The sequence below is a fragment of the Saccoglossus kowalevskii genome, chromosome 21 (assembly GCF_978046115.1).
Source record: "Saccoglossus kowalevskii chromosome 21, keSacKowa6.1, whole genome shotgun sequence".
Taxonomy (NCBI): domain Eukaryota; kingdom Metazoa; phylum Hemichordata; class Enteropneusta; family Harrimaniidae; genus Saccoglossus; species Saccoglossus kowalevskii.
The window spans coordinates 28,645,293-28,660,000 of record NC_140661.1 but is presented as its reverse complement, the minus strand read 5'-3'; positions in this window follow the sequence as shown (position 1 = coordinate 28,660,000).

Genomic DNA, 14,708 nt, shown 5'->3' with positions numbered 1-14,708 from the left:
TGTCTATGGGAGGGTAAACCAGCAATGTCTATGGGAGGGTAAACCAGCAATGTCTATGGGAGGGTAAACCAGCAATGTGTATGGGAGGGTAAACCAGCAATATCTATGAGAGCGATAACCAGCAATGTCTATGAGAGGGTAAACCAGCAATGTCAATGGGAGCGTTAACCAGCAATGTATATGGGAAGATGAACCAGCAATATCTATGGGAGGGTAAACCAGCAATGTCTATGGGAGGGTTAACCAGCAATGTCTATTGGAGGGTAAACCAGCAATGTCTATGAGAGGGTAAAACAGCAATGTCTATGGAAGGGTAAACCAGCAATGTCTAAGGGAGGGTAAACCAGCAATGTCTATGCGAGGGTAAACCAGCAATGTCTATAGGAGGGTAAACCAGCAATGTCCGTGGGAGGCTAAACGAGTAATGTCTATGAGAGGGTAAACCAGTAATGTCTATGAGAGGGTAAAACAGCAATTTATATGGGAGGGTAAACCAGCAATATCTATGGGAGTGTACACCAGCAATGACTTCGAGATGGTAAAACACCAAAGTTTATGGGAGCATTTAACCACAAATGTCTATGGGAGGGTAAAGCAGCAATGTTTATGGGAGGGTAAACCAGCAATGTCTATGGGTGAGTAAATCAGTAATGTCTATGTTAGGGCAAACCACCGATGTCTATGGGAAGCTATATATATATGAGGATGAACCAGCAATGTCAGTGTGAGAGTAAACCATTAATATCTATAGGAGGATGAAGCAGCAATGTCTATGGGACAGTAAACCAGTAATATCTATAGACGGATGAACCAGCAATGTCTATGTTAGAGTAAATCAGTGATATATATATAGGAGGATGAACCAGAAATGTCTATGAGAGGGTAAACTAACAATGTCTATGGGAGAGTTAACCAGTAATATCCATGGGAGAGTAAACCAGTAATATCTATGAGAGGATGAACCAGCAATGTCTATGCGAGGGTAAGTCAGTAATATATATGCGAGGGTAAGCCACTAATATCTATAGGAGAATGAACCAGCAATGTCTATGAGAGGGTAAGGCCACCAATGTCTATGAGAGGCTGAACGAGCAATGTCTATGAGAGTGTAAACCAGCAATGTCTATGGGAGGGTAAACCAGTAATGTCTATGTGAGGGCAAACCACCGATGTCTATGGGAAGGTAAACGAGCAATGTATATGGGAGGGTAAACCAGCAATGTATATAGAAGGGTAGACCAGCAATGCCTATGAGAGGATAAACCAACAATGTCTATGGGAGGGTAAACCAGCAATGTCGATGGGAGGGTAAACCAGCAATGACTTCGAGAGGGTAAAACACCAATGTTTATGGGAGAGATTAACCACCAATGTCTATGGGAGGGTAAACCAGCAATGTCTATGGGAGGGTAAACCAGCAATGTCTATGGGAGAGTAAATCAGTAATATCTATAGGAGGATGAACCAGCAATGTCCATGAGAGGGTAAACCAACAATGTATATGAGAGAGTAAATCAGTAATATCTATAGGAGGATGAACCAGCAATGTCTATGGGAGAGTAAACCAGTAAAATCTATAGGAGGATGAACCAGCAATGTCTATGGGAGAGTAAACCAGTAATATCTATAGGAGGATGAACCAGCAATGTCTATGAGTGGTAAAACCAACAATGGATATTGGAGAGTAAACCAGTAATATCTATATGAGGATGAACCAGCAATGTCAATGGGAGAGTAAACCAATAATATCTATGGGAGGATGAACCAGCAATGTCAATGGGAGAGTAAACCAGTAATATCTATAGGAGGATGAACCAGTAATGTCGATGAGAGGGTAAACCAAAAATGGCTATTGGAGAGTAAACCAGTAATATCTATATGAGGATGAACCAGCAAGGTCAATGGGAGAGTAAACCATTAATATCTATAGGAGGATGAACCAGCAATGTCTATGGGATAGTAAACCAGCAATATCTATAGAAGGATGAACCAGGAATGTCTATGGGAGAGTAAATCAGTAATACATATAGGAGGATGAACAAGAAATGTCTATGAGAGGGTAAATTAACAATGTCTATGGGAGAGTAAACCAGTAATATCCAAGGGAGAGTAAACCAGAAATATCTATGGGAGGATGAACCTGCAATGTCTATGCGAGTGTAAGCCACTAATATCTATAGGAGAGTAAACCAGTAATATATATAGGAGGATGAACCAGCAATGTATATTGGAGGGCAAACCAGCAATATCTATTGGAGGGTAAACCAGCAATGTATATGGGAGGGTAAACCAGCAATGTCTATGGGAGGGTAAACCAGCAATGTCTATAGGAGGGTAAACCAACAATGTCTATGGAAGCGTTAACCAGCAATGTCTATGTGAAGGTAAAACAGCAATGTCTATGGGAGGGTAAACCAGCAATGCCTATAGGAGGGTAAACCAGCAATGTCCGTGGGAGGCTAAACGAGCAATGTCTATGGGAGGGTAAACCAGCAATGTATATGGGAGGGTAAACCAGCAATGTCTATAGGAGGGTAAACCAGCAATGTCTAAGGGAGCGTTAACCAGCAATGTCAACGGCAGAGTTAACCAGCAGTGTATATGGGAGGGTATACCGGCAATATCTATGGGAGGGTAAACCTGCAATGTATATGGGAGGGTAAAACAGCAATGCCTATGAGAGGGTAAACCAGCAATGTCTATGGGAGGGTAAACCAGCAATGTATATTTGAGGGTAAACCAGCAATGTCTATGGGAGGGTAAACCAGCAATGTCTGTAGGTGGGTAAACCAGCAATGTCCGTGGGAGGCTAAACGAGTAATGTCTATGGGAGGGTAAACCAGCAATGTCTATGGGAGGGTAAACCAGCAATGTCTATGAGAGGGTAAACCAGCAATGTCCGTGGGAGGCTAAACGAGTAATGTCTATGGGAGGGTAAACCAGCAATGTCTATGAAAGGGTAAACCAGTAATGTCTATGAGAGGGTAAACCAGCAATGTCTATGAGAGGGTAAACCAGTAATGACTATAAGAGGGTAAACCAGCAATGTCTATGAAAGCTTAAACCAGTAATTTCTATGAGAGGGTAAACCAGCAATGTCTATGAGAGGGTAAACCAGTAATGTCTATGAGAGGGTAAACCAGCAATCTCTATGAGAGGGTAAAACAGCAATGTATATGAGAGGGTAAACCAGCAATGTCTATGAGAGGGTAAACCAGCAATGTCTATGGGAGGGTAATCCAGCAATGTCTATAGGAGGGTAAACCAGCAATGTCCGTGGGAGGCTAAACGAGTAATGTATATGGGAGGGTAAACCCTGCAATATCTATGGGAGGGTAAACCAGCAATGTCTATGAGAGGGTAAACCAGCAATGTCCGTTAGAGGCTAAACGAGTAATGTCTATGGGAGGGTAAACCAGCAATGTCTATGAAAGGGTAAACCAGTAATGTCTATGAGAGGGTAAATCAGCAATGTCTATGAGAGGGTACAACAGCAATGTATTTGAGAGGGTAAACCAGAAATGTCTATGAGAGGGTAAACCAGCAATGTCTATGAGTGGGTAAACCAGTAATGTCTATGAGAGGGTAAAACAGCACTGTATATGAGAGGGTAAACCAGTAATGTCTATAAGAGGGTAAAACAGCAATGTATATGGGAGGGTAAAGCAGCAATATCTATGGGAGGGTAAACCAGCAATGACTTCGAGAGGGTAAAACACCAATATTTATGGGAGAGTTTAACCACCAATGTCTATGGGAGGGTAAACCAGCAATGTTTATGGGAGGGTAAACCAGCAATGTCTAAGGGAGCGTTAACCAGCAATGTCTATGGGATGGTAAACCAGCAATATATATGGGAGCGTTAACCAGCAAAGTCTATGAGAGGGTAAACCAGCAATGTCAACGTGAGCGTTAACCAGCAATGTATATGGGAGTGTAAACCGGCAATATCTATGGGAGGGTAAACCAGCAATGTATATGGGAGGGTAAAACAGCAATGTCTATGAGAAGGTAAACCAGCAATGTCTTTGGGAGGGTAAACCAGCAATGTCTATTGGAGGCTAAACCAGCAATGTCTATGGGAGGGTAAACCAGCAATGTCTGTAGGAGGGTAAACCAGCAATGTCCGTGGGAGGCTAAACGAGTAATGTCTATGGGAGGGTAAACCAGCAATGTCTATGGGAGGGTAAACCAGCAATGTCTATGAGAGGGTAAACCAGCAATGTCCGTGGGAGGCTAAACAAGTAATGTCTATGGGAGGGTAAACCAGCAATGTCTATGAAAGGGTAAACCAGTAATTTCTATGAGAGGGTAAACCAGCAATGTCTATGAGAGGGTAAACCAGCAATCTCTATGAGAGTGTAAAACAGCAATGTATATGAGAGGGTAAACCAGCAATGTCTATGAGAGGGTAAACCAGCAATGTCTATGAGAGGGTAAACCAGTAATGTCTATGAGAGGGTAAAACAGCACTGTATATGAGAGGGTAAACCAGTAATGTCTATGAGAGGGTAAAACAGCAATTTATATGGGAGGGTAAACCAGCAATATCTATGGGAGGGTAAACCAGCAATGACTTCGAGCGGGTAAAACACCAATGTTTATGGGAGAGTTTAACCACCAATGTCTATTGGAGGGTAAACCAGCAATGTTTATGGGAGGGTAAACCAGCAATGTCTATGGGAGAGTAAATCATTATAATCTATGGAAGGATGAACCAGCAATATCTATGTTAGAGTAAATCAGTGATATATATAGGAGGATGAACCAGAAATGTCTATGAGAGGGTAAACTAACAGTGTCTATGGGAGAGTAAACCAGTAATATCCATGGGAGAGTAAAACAGTAATATCTATGAGAGGATGAACCAGCAATGTCTATGCGAGGGTAAGTCAGTAATATCTATGGGAGAGAAAACCAGTAATGTTTATAGGAGGATGAACCAGCAATGTCTATTGGAGGGCAAACCAGCAATATATATACTGGAGGGTAAACCAGCAATGCCTATGGGAGGGTAAACCAGCAATGTCTATGGGAGGGTAAACCAGCAATGTCTATAGGAGGGTAAACCAGCAATGTCTATGGGAGGGTAAAGCCAGCAATGTCTATAGGAGGGTAAACCAGCAATGTCTATGGGAGGGTAAACCAGCAATGTCTATAGGAGGGTAAACCAGCAATGTCTATGGGAGGGTAAACCAGCAATGTCTATGGGAGAGTAAACCAGCAATGTCTATGGGAGGGTAAACCAGCAATGTTTATGAGAGGGTAAACCAGCAATGTCAATGGGAGGGTAAACCAGCAATGTCTATAGGAGGGTAAACCAGCAATTTCTAAGGGAGCGTTAACCAGCAATGTCTATGAGAGGGTAAACCAGTAATGTCAATGGGAGCGTTAACCAGCAATGTATATGGGAGGGTAAACCAGCAATGTATATGGGAGGGTAAACCAGCAATGTCTATGAGAGGGTAAGACAGCAATGTCTATGGGAGGGTAAACCAGCAATGTCTAAGGGAGGGTAAACAGCAATGTCTATGGGAGAGTAATCCAGCAATGTCTATAGGAGGGTAATCCAGCAATGTCCGTGGGAGGCTAAATGAGTAATGTATATGGGAGAGTAAACCAGCAATGTCTATGGGAGGGTAAACCAGCAATGTCTATGAGAGGGTAAACCAGAAATGTCCGTGAGAGGCTAAACGAGTAATGTCTATGGGAGGGTAAACCAGCAATGTCTATGAAAGGGTAAACCAGTAATGTCTATGAGAGGGTAAACCAGCAATGTCTACGAGAGGGTAAACCAGTAATGACTATGAGAGGGTAAACCAGCAATGTCTATGAGAGGTTAAACCAGTAATTTCTATGAGAGGGTAAACCAGCAATGTCTATGAGAGGGTAAACCAGCAATGTCTATGAGAGGGTAAACCAGTAATGTCTATGAGAGGGTAAAACAGCACTGTATATGAGAGGGTAAACCAGTAATGTCTATGAGAGGGTAAAACAGCAATTTATATGGGAGGGTAAACCAGCAATATCTATGGGAGGGTAAACCAGCAATGACTTCGAGAGGGTAAAACACCAATGTTTATGGGAGAGTTTAACCACCAATGTCTATGGGAGGGTAAACCAGCAATGTTTATGGGAGGGTAAACCAGCAATGTCTATGGGAGAGTAAATCATTATAATCTATGGAAGGATGAACCAGCAATGTCTATGTTAGAGTAAATCAGTGATATATATAGGAGGATGAACCAGAAATGTCTATGAGAGGGTAAACTAACAGTGTCTATGGGAGAGTAAACCAGTAATATCCATGGGAGAGTAAAACAGTAATATCTATGAGAGGATTAACCAGCAATGTCTATGCGAGGGTAAGTCAGTAATATCTATGGGAGAGAAAACCAGTAATGTTTATAGGAGGATGAACCAGCAATGTCTATTGGAGGGCAAACCAGCAATATATATACTGGAGGGTAAATCAGCAATGCCTATGGGAGCGTAAACCAGCAATGTCTATGGGAGGGTAAACCAGCAATGTCTATAGGAGGGTAAACCAGCAATGTCTATGGGAGGGTAAAGCCAGCAATGTCTATAGGAGGGTAAACCAGCAATGTCTATGGGAGGGTGAACCAGCAATGTCTATTGGAGGGCAAACCAGCAATATATATACTGGAGGGTAAACCAGCAATGCCTATGGGAGCGTAAACCAGCAATGTCTATAGGAGGGTAAACCAGCAATGTCTATGGGAGGGTAAAGCCAGCAATGTCTATAGGAGGGTAAACCAGCAATGTCTATGGGAGGGTAAACCAGCAATGTCTATAGGAGGGTAAACCAGCAATGTCTATGGGAGGGTAAACCAGCAATGTCTATGGGAGAGTAAACCAGCAATGTCTATGGGAGGGTAAACCAGCAATGTTTATGAGAGGGTAAACCAGCAATGTCAATGGGAGGGTAAACCAGCAATGTCTATAGGAGGGTAAACCAGCAATTTCTAAGGGAGCGTTAACCAGCAATGTCTATGAGAGGGTAAACCAGTAATGTCAATGGGAGCGTTAACCAGCAATGTATATGGGAGGGTAAACCAGCAATGTATATGGGAGGGTAAACCAGCAATGTCTATGAGAGGGTAAGACAGCAATGTCTATGGGAGGGTAAACCAGCAATGTCTAAGGGAGGGTAAACAGCAATGTCTATGGGAGAGTAATCCAGCAATGTCTATAGGAGGGTAATCCAGCAATGTCCGTGGGAGGCTAAATGAGTAATGTATATGGGAGAGTAAACCAGCAATGTCTATGGGAGGGTAAACCAGCAATGTCTATGAGAGGGTAAACCAGAAATGTCCGTGAGAGGCTAAACGAGTAATGTCTATGGGAGGGTAAACCAGCAATGTCTATGAAAGGGTAAACCAGTAATGTCTATGAGAGGGTAAACCAGCAATGTCTACGAGAGGGTAAACCAGTAATGACTATGAGAGGGTAAACCAGCAATGTCTATGAGAGGTTAAACCAGTAATTTCTATGAGAGGGTAAACCAGCAATGTCTATGAGAGGGTAAACCAGCAATGTCTATGAGAGGGTAAACCAGTAATGTCTATGAGAGGGTAAAACAGCACTGTATATGAGAGGGTAAACCAGTAATGTCTATGAGAGGGTAAAACAGCAATTTATATGGGAGGGTAAACCAGCAATATCTATGGGAGGGTAAACCAGCAATGACTTCGAGAGGGTAAAACACCAATGTTTATGGGAGAGTTTAACCACCAATGTCTATGGGAGGGTAAACCAGCAATGTTTATGGGAGGGTAAACCAGCAATGTCTATGGGAGAGTAAATCATTATAATCTATGGAAGGATGAACCAGCAATGTCTATGTTAGAGTAAATCAGTGATATATATAGGAGGATGAACCAGAAATGTCTATGAGAGGGTAAACTAACAGTGTCTATGGGAGAGTAAACCAGTAATATCCATGGGAGAGTAAAACAGTAATATCTATGAGAGGATTAACCAGCAATGTCTATGCGAGGGTAAGTCAGTAATATCTATGGGAGAGAAAACCAGTAATGTTTATAGGAGGATGAACCAGCAATGTCTATTGGAGGGCAAACCAGCAATATATATACTGGAGGGTAAACCAGCAATGCCTATGGGAGCGTAAACCAGCAATGTCTATGGGAGGGTAAACCAGCAATGTCTATAGGAGGGTAAACCAGCAATGTCTACGGGAGGGTAAAGCCAGCAATGTCTATAGGAGGGTAAACCAGCAATGTCTATGGGAGGGTGAACCAGCAATGTCTATAGGAGGGTAAACCAGCAATGTCTATGGGAGGGTAAACCAGCAATGTCTATGGGAGAGTAAACCAGCAATGTCTATGGGAAGGTAAACCAGCAATGTTTATGAGAGGGTAAACCAGCAATGTCAATGGGAGGGTAAACCAGCAATGTCTATAGGAGGGTAAACCAGCAATGTCTAAGGGAGCGTTAACCAGCAATGTCTATGAGAGGGTAAACCAGTAATGTCAATGGGAGCGTTAACCAGCAATGTATATGGGAGGGTAAACCAGCAATGTATATGGGAGGGTAAACCAGCAATGTCTATGAGAGGGTAAGACAGCAATGTCTATGGGAGGGTAAACCAGCAATGTCTAAGGGAGGGTAAACAGCAATGTCTATGGGAGAGTAATCCAGCAATGTCTATAGGAGGGTAATCCAGCAATGTCCGTGGGAGGCTAAATGAGTAATGTATATGGGAGAGTAAACCAGCAATGTCTATGGGAGGGTAAACCAGCAATGTCTATGAGAGGGTAAACCAGAAATGTCCGTGAGAGGCTAAACGAGTAATGTCTATGGGAGGGTAAACCAGCAATGTCTATGAAAGGGTAAACCAGTAATGTCTATGAGAGGGTAAACCAGCAATGTCTACGAGAGGGTAAACCAGTAATGACTATGAGAGGGTAAACCAGCAATGTCTATGAGAGGTTAAACCAGTAATTTCTTTGAGAGGGTAAACCAGCAATGTCTATGAGAGGGTAAACCAGTAATGTCTATGAGAGGGTAAACCAGCAATGTCTATGAGAGGGTAAAACAGCAATGTCTATGAGAGGGTAAACCAGCAATGTCTATGAGAGGGTAAACCAGCAATGTCTATGAGAGGGTAAACCAGTAATGTCTATGAGAGGGTAAAACAGCACTGCATATGAGAGGGTAAAACAGCAATGTATATGGTAGGGTAAACCAGCAATATCTAAGGGAGGGTAAACCAGCAATGACTTCGAGAGGGTAAAACACAAATTTTTATGGGAGAGTTTAACCACCAATATCTATGGAAGGGTAAACCAGCAATGTTTATGGGAGGGTAAACCAGCAATGTCTATGAGAGGGTAAACCAACAATGTCTATGGGAGGATAAACCAGCAATGTCTATAGGAGGGTAAACCAGCAATGTCTAAGGGAGCGTTAACCAGCAATGTCTATGGGAGGGTAAACCAGCAATATATATGTGAGCGTTAACCAGCAATGTATATGATAGGGTAAAGCAGCAATTTCCATGGGAAGGTAAACCAGCAAGTCTATGGGAGGGTAAAACAGCAATGTCTATGAGAGGGTAAACCAGCAATGTCTATGGGAGGGTAAACCAGCAATGTCTATGGGAGGGTAAACCAGCAATGTCTATGGGAGGCTAAACCAGCAATGTCTATGGGAGGGTAAACCAGCAATATCTATGGGAGCGTTAACCAGCAATGTCTACGAGAGGGTAAACCAGCAATGTCAATGGGGCGTTAACCAGCAATGTATATGGGAGCGTTAACCAGCAATGTCTATGAGATGGTAAACCAGCAATGTCAATGGGAGCGTTAACCATCAATGTATATGGGAGGGTAAAGCAGCAATTTCCATGGGAAGGTAAACCAGCAATGTCTATGGGAGGGTAAAACAGCAATGTCTATGAGAGGGTAAACCAGCAATGTCTATGGGAGGGTAAACCAGCAATGTCTATGGGAGGGTAAACCAGCAATGTCTATGGGAGGCTAAACCAGCAATGTCTATGGGAGGGTAAACCAGCAATATCTATGGGAGCGTTAACCAGCAATGTCTACGAGAGGGTAAACCAGCAATGTCAATGGGGCGTTAACCAGCAATGTATATGGGAGCGTTAACCAGCAATGTCTATGAGATGGTAAACCAGCAATGTCAATGGGAGCGTTAACCATCAATGTATATGGGAGGGTAAACCAGCAATGTCTATGGGAGGGTAAAACAGCAATATCTATGAGACGGTAAACCAACAATGTCTATGGGAGCGTTAACCAGCAATGTATATGGGAGGGTAAACCAGCAATGTCTATGGGAGGGTAAACCAGCAATGTCTATGGGAGGGTAAACCAGCAATATATATGGGAACGTTAACCAGCAATGTCTATGAGAGGGTAAACCAGCAATGTCAATGGGAGCGTTAACCAGCAATGTATATGGGAAGATGAACCAGCAATGTTTATGGGAGGGTAAACCAGCAATGTCTATTGGAGTGTAAACCAGCAATGTCTATGACAGGGTAAACCAGCAATGTATATGGGAGAGTAAACCAGTAGTCTATGGGAGGGTAAACCAGCAATGTCTATAGGAGGGTAAACCAGCAATGTCTGTGGGAGGCTAAACGAGTAATGTCTATGGGAGGGTCAACCAGCAATGTCTATGAGAGGGTAAACCAGCAATGTCCGTGGGAGGCTAAACGAGTAATGTCTATGGGAGGGTAAACCATCAATGTATATGAGAGGGTAAACCAGTAATGTCTATGAGAGGGTAAACCAGCAATGTCTATAAGAGGGTAAACCAGTAATGTCTATGAGAGGGTAAACCAGCAATGTCTATGAGAGAGTAAACCAGTAATTTATATGAGAGGGTAAACCAGCAATGTCTATGAGAGGGTAAACCAGTAATGTCTATGAGAGGGTAAACCAGCAATGTCTATGAGAGGGTAAAACAGCAATGTATATGAGAGGGTAAACCAGCAATGTCTATGAGAGGGTAAACCAGCAATGTCTATGAGAGGGTAAACCAGCAATGTCTATGAGAGGGTAAACCAGTAATGTCTATGAGAGGGTAAACCAGCAATGTCTATGAGAGGGTAAAACAGCAATGTATATGAGAGGGTAAACCAGCAATGTCTATGAGAGGGTAAACCAGCAATGTCTATGAGAGGGTAAACCAGTAATGTCTATGAGAGGGTAAAACAGCAATGTATATGTTAGGGTAAACCAGTAATGTCTATGAGAGGGTAAACCAGCAATGTATATGAGAGGGTAAACTAGCAATGTATATGAGAGGGTAAACCAGCAATGTATATGGGAGGGTAAACCAGTAATATCTATGGGAGGATGAACCAGCAATGTCTATGGGAGAGTAAACCAGTAATGTCTATGAGAGGGTAAAACAGCAATGTATATGAGAGGGTAAACCAGCAATGTATATGAGAGGGTAATCCAGCAATGTGTATGGGAGGGTAGAACAGCAATGTATATGGGAGGGTAAACCAGTAATGTATATGAGAGGGTGAAACAGCAATGTATATGAGAGGGTAAACCAGTAATGTATATGGGAGGGTAAACCAGTAATGTCTATGAGAGGGTAAAACAGCAATGTATATGAGAGGGTAAACCATTAATGTCTATGAGTGGGTAAAACAGCAATATATATGAGAGGGTAAACCAGTAATGTCTATGAGAGGGTAAATCAACAATGTATGGAGGAGGTTAAAGCAACAATGTTTGAGGGGCAACCCAACAATGGCTGGGGTAACCTACAATGTATGACGGAGGGTTAACCAACAATGTCTGAGGGGCAAACAAACAATGTATGGGGAGGGCAACCAACAATGTCTGGGAGAAAAACAATACTGTATGGGGGGTAACCAACAATGTCTGGGGAGAAACCAACAATGTATTTGGAGAAACAAGAAATGTGTGGGAGGTAAACCAACAATTTATAGTGAAACCCAACAATGTATGGGGTAAACTAACAATGTATGGGGTAAACTAACAATGTATGGGGTAAACTAACAATGTATGGGGAAAACTAACAATGTATCTAGCAATGTATGGGGTAAACTAACAATGTATGGGGTAAACTAACAATGCATGGGGTAAACTAACAATGTATGGGGTAAACTAACAATTTATGGGTGGGAAACCATCAATGTATGGGTGGGCAACCATCAATGTCTGAGGGTAAACTAACAATGTATGGGTGGGAAACCATCAATGTCTGAGGGTAAACTAACAATGTATGGGTGGGAAACCATCAATGTCTGAGGGTAAACTAACAATGTATGGGGTAAAAACTAACAATGTATCTAACAATGTATGGGGTAAACTAACAATGTATGGGGTAAACTAACAATGTATGGGGTAAACTAACAATGTATCTAACAATGTATGGGGTAAACTAACAATGTATGGGGTAAACTAACAATGTATGGGGTAAACTAACAATGTATGGGGCAAACTAACAATGTATGGGTGGGAAACCATCAATGTCTGAGTGTAAACTAACAATGTATGGGTGGGAAACCATCAATGTCTGAGGGTAAACTAACAATGTATGAGGGGTAAACTAACAATGTATGGGTGGGAAACCAAAAATGTCTAAGGGGCAAACCAACAATGTATTGGGAAGGGCAATCCAACAATGTCTTGGAGGACTCAACAATGTACTGGTTAAACCAACAATGTCTGGGAGGAACCAACAATGTCTGAAGGGAAAACCAACAATTTCTAGGAAGGAACCAACAATGTATGGAGGAGGTTAAAGCAACAATGTCTGAGGGGCAGTCAAACAATGGCTTGGGGAAACCAACAATGTATGAGGGAGGGTAAACCAACAATGTCTGAGGGGCAAACCAACAAAGTATGGGGAGGGCAACCAACAATGTCTGGGAGAACTCAACAATGTACGGATTAAACCAACAATGTATGGGAGGGACCAACAAAGTCTGAGGGGAAAACCAACAATTTCTGAGGGAAAAACCAACAATGTATGAGGCAGGGTAAACCAACAATGTCTGAGGGGCAAACTAACAATGTATGGAGGAGGTTAAACCAACAATGTCTGAGGGGCAAACCAACAATGTCTGGGGGGAAACCAACAATGTATGAGGGAGGGTAAACCAACAATATCTGGGGGAAAAATAACAATGTATACGGGAGGGTAAACCAAGAATGTCTGAGGGGCAACCCAACAATGGCTTGGGGAAACCAACAATGTATGAGGGAGAGTAAACCAACAATGTATGAGGGGCAAGCCAACAATGTATGGGGAGGGCAACCAACAATGTCTGGGAGAACTCAACAATGTATGGATTAAACCAACAATGTATGGGAGGGACCAACAATGTCTGAGGGAAAAACCAACAATGTATGAGGCAGGGTAAACCAACAATGTCTGAGGGGCAAACCAACAATGTCTGGGGGAAACCAACAATGTATGAGGGAGGGTAAACCAACAATATCTGGGGGGGGAAATAACAATGTATGCGGGAGGGTAAACCAAGAATGTCTGAGGGGCAACCCAACAATGGCTGGGGGAAACTAACAAAGTATGGAGGAGGTTAAACCAACAATATCTGAGGGGCAAACCAACAAGTCTGGGGAAACCAACAATGTACGAGGGAGGGTAAACCAACAAGTCTGGGGTGTTATATTTCTGTGAAGTTAGCCTTTTCCAAGCACATGTAATATAAAAATCACATTTTATATGACTATCTTTCACTCTCTGTACGTTCTGTATAGTACCTTAATCAGAAACTGCAATACGTCAGTACGAACATTATAAAATAAGTTCATGAAAAACAAATTAACTGATTCCTCGCCAGGAATAACCAATCATATAACAACACAGATAACAAATTTACTCCCTGTCAAGTTATTAGAGTTCCCTAGACCCCAATTACTGAAATAAGTACATCGTCATCGATTGCACCATGGCCCCGTCTTGAATGAAAAATAAATTAACAACATCATACACTGATAGAATCAACTCAAAACAACAAAATGTTCCTTAATATTAGTATAACAGCTAGACTTCAATCATGCATGAACCGAGAGTATTCACATAGTCACGATTTTTTTCTATGTAATATTTTTTTGTGGATTGATGTAATATCATCATTTCAGTGTTCTTTGTAGAATCATGCCAAACGTAATAATTCCACACACAGCTGCCGTGACGTGTATTAACGTCATAGTGACGTATATTAACAGTTTGATACTCCTACAAACAAGACTAGCAAGGATAACTTCGAATGTATCAAGGCATTCACTTTGCGTGGTGCGATTTCTTTCTCTTCTCTATTTTAAACAAGATGTCGGAATTGCATAATTAGAGGTAAGCAAAATTGCTGTCATGTCGCTCCAAATTACTAACCCCAAATTGTGCGTTGTTAAAACACACTATTCAGAAATGTAAACGAACATGGATACAATGCATGTGTAAAATATATGTAATGACTCGTGACCTGATCTCCTTTGCACCTATTGGTAGGTTAGTTTCTTCAAATAAAAAGCGCCTCCAAGTGTCATAGTGTGGCTAAAACGAACAACCAATCAGACCACAGTGCAGAGTCATTCCTTGTCTCAGAGATATTTGCGCACTGTGAACAGGAATTAACCGGACCAATGATCAACCACCATCTACCGGTTCTAATTTGAATTATCATATTG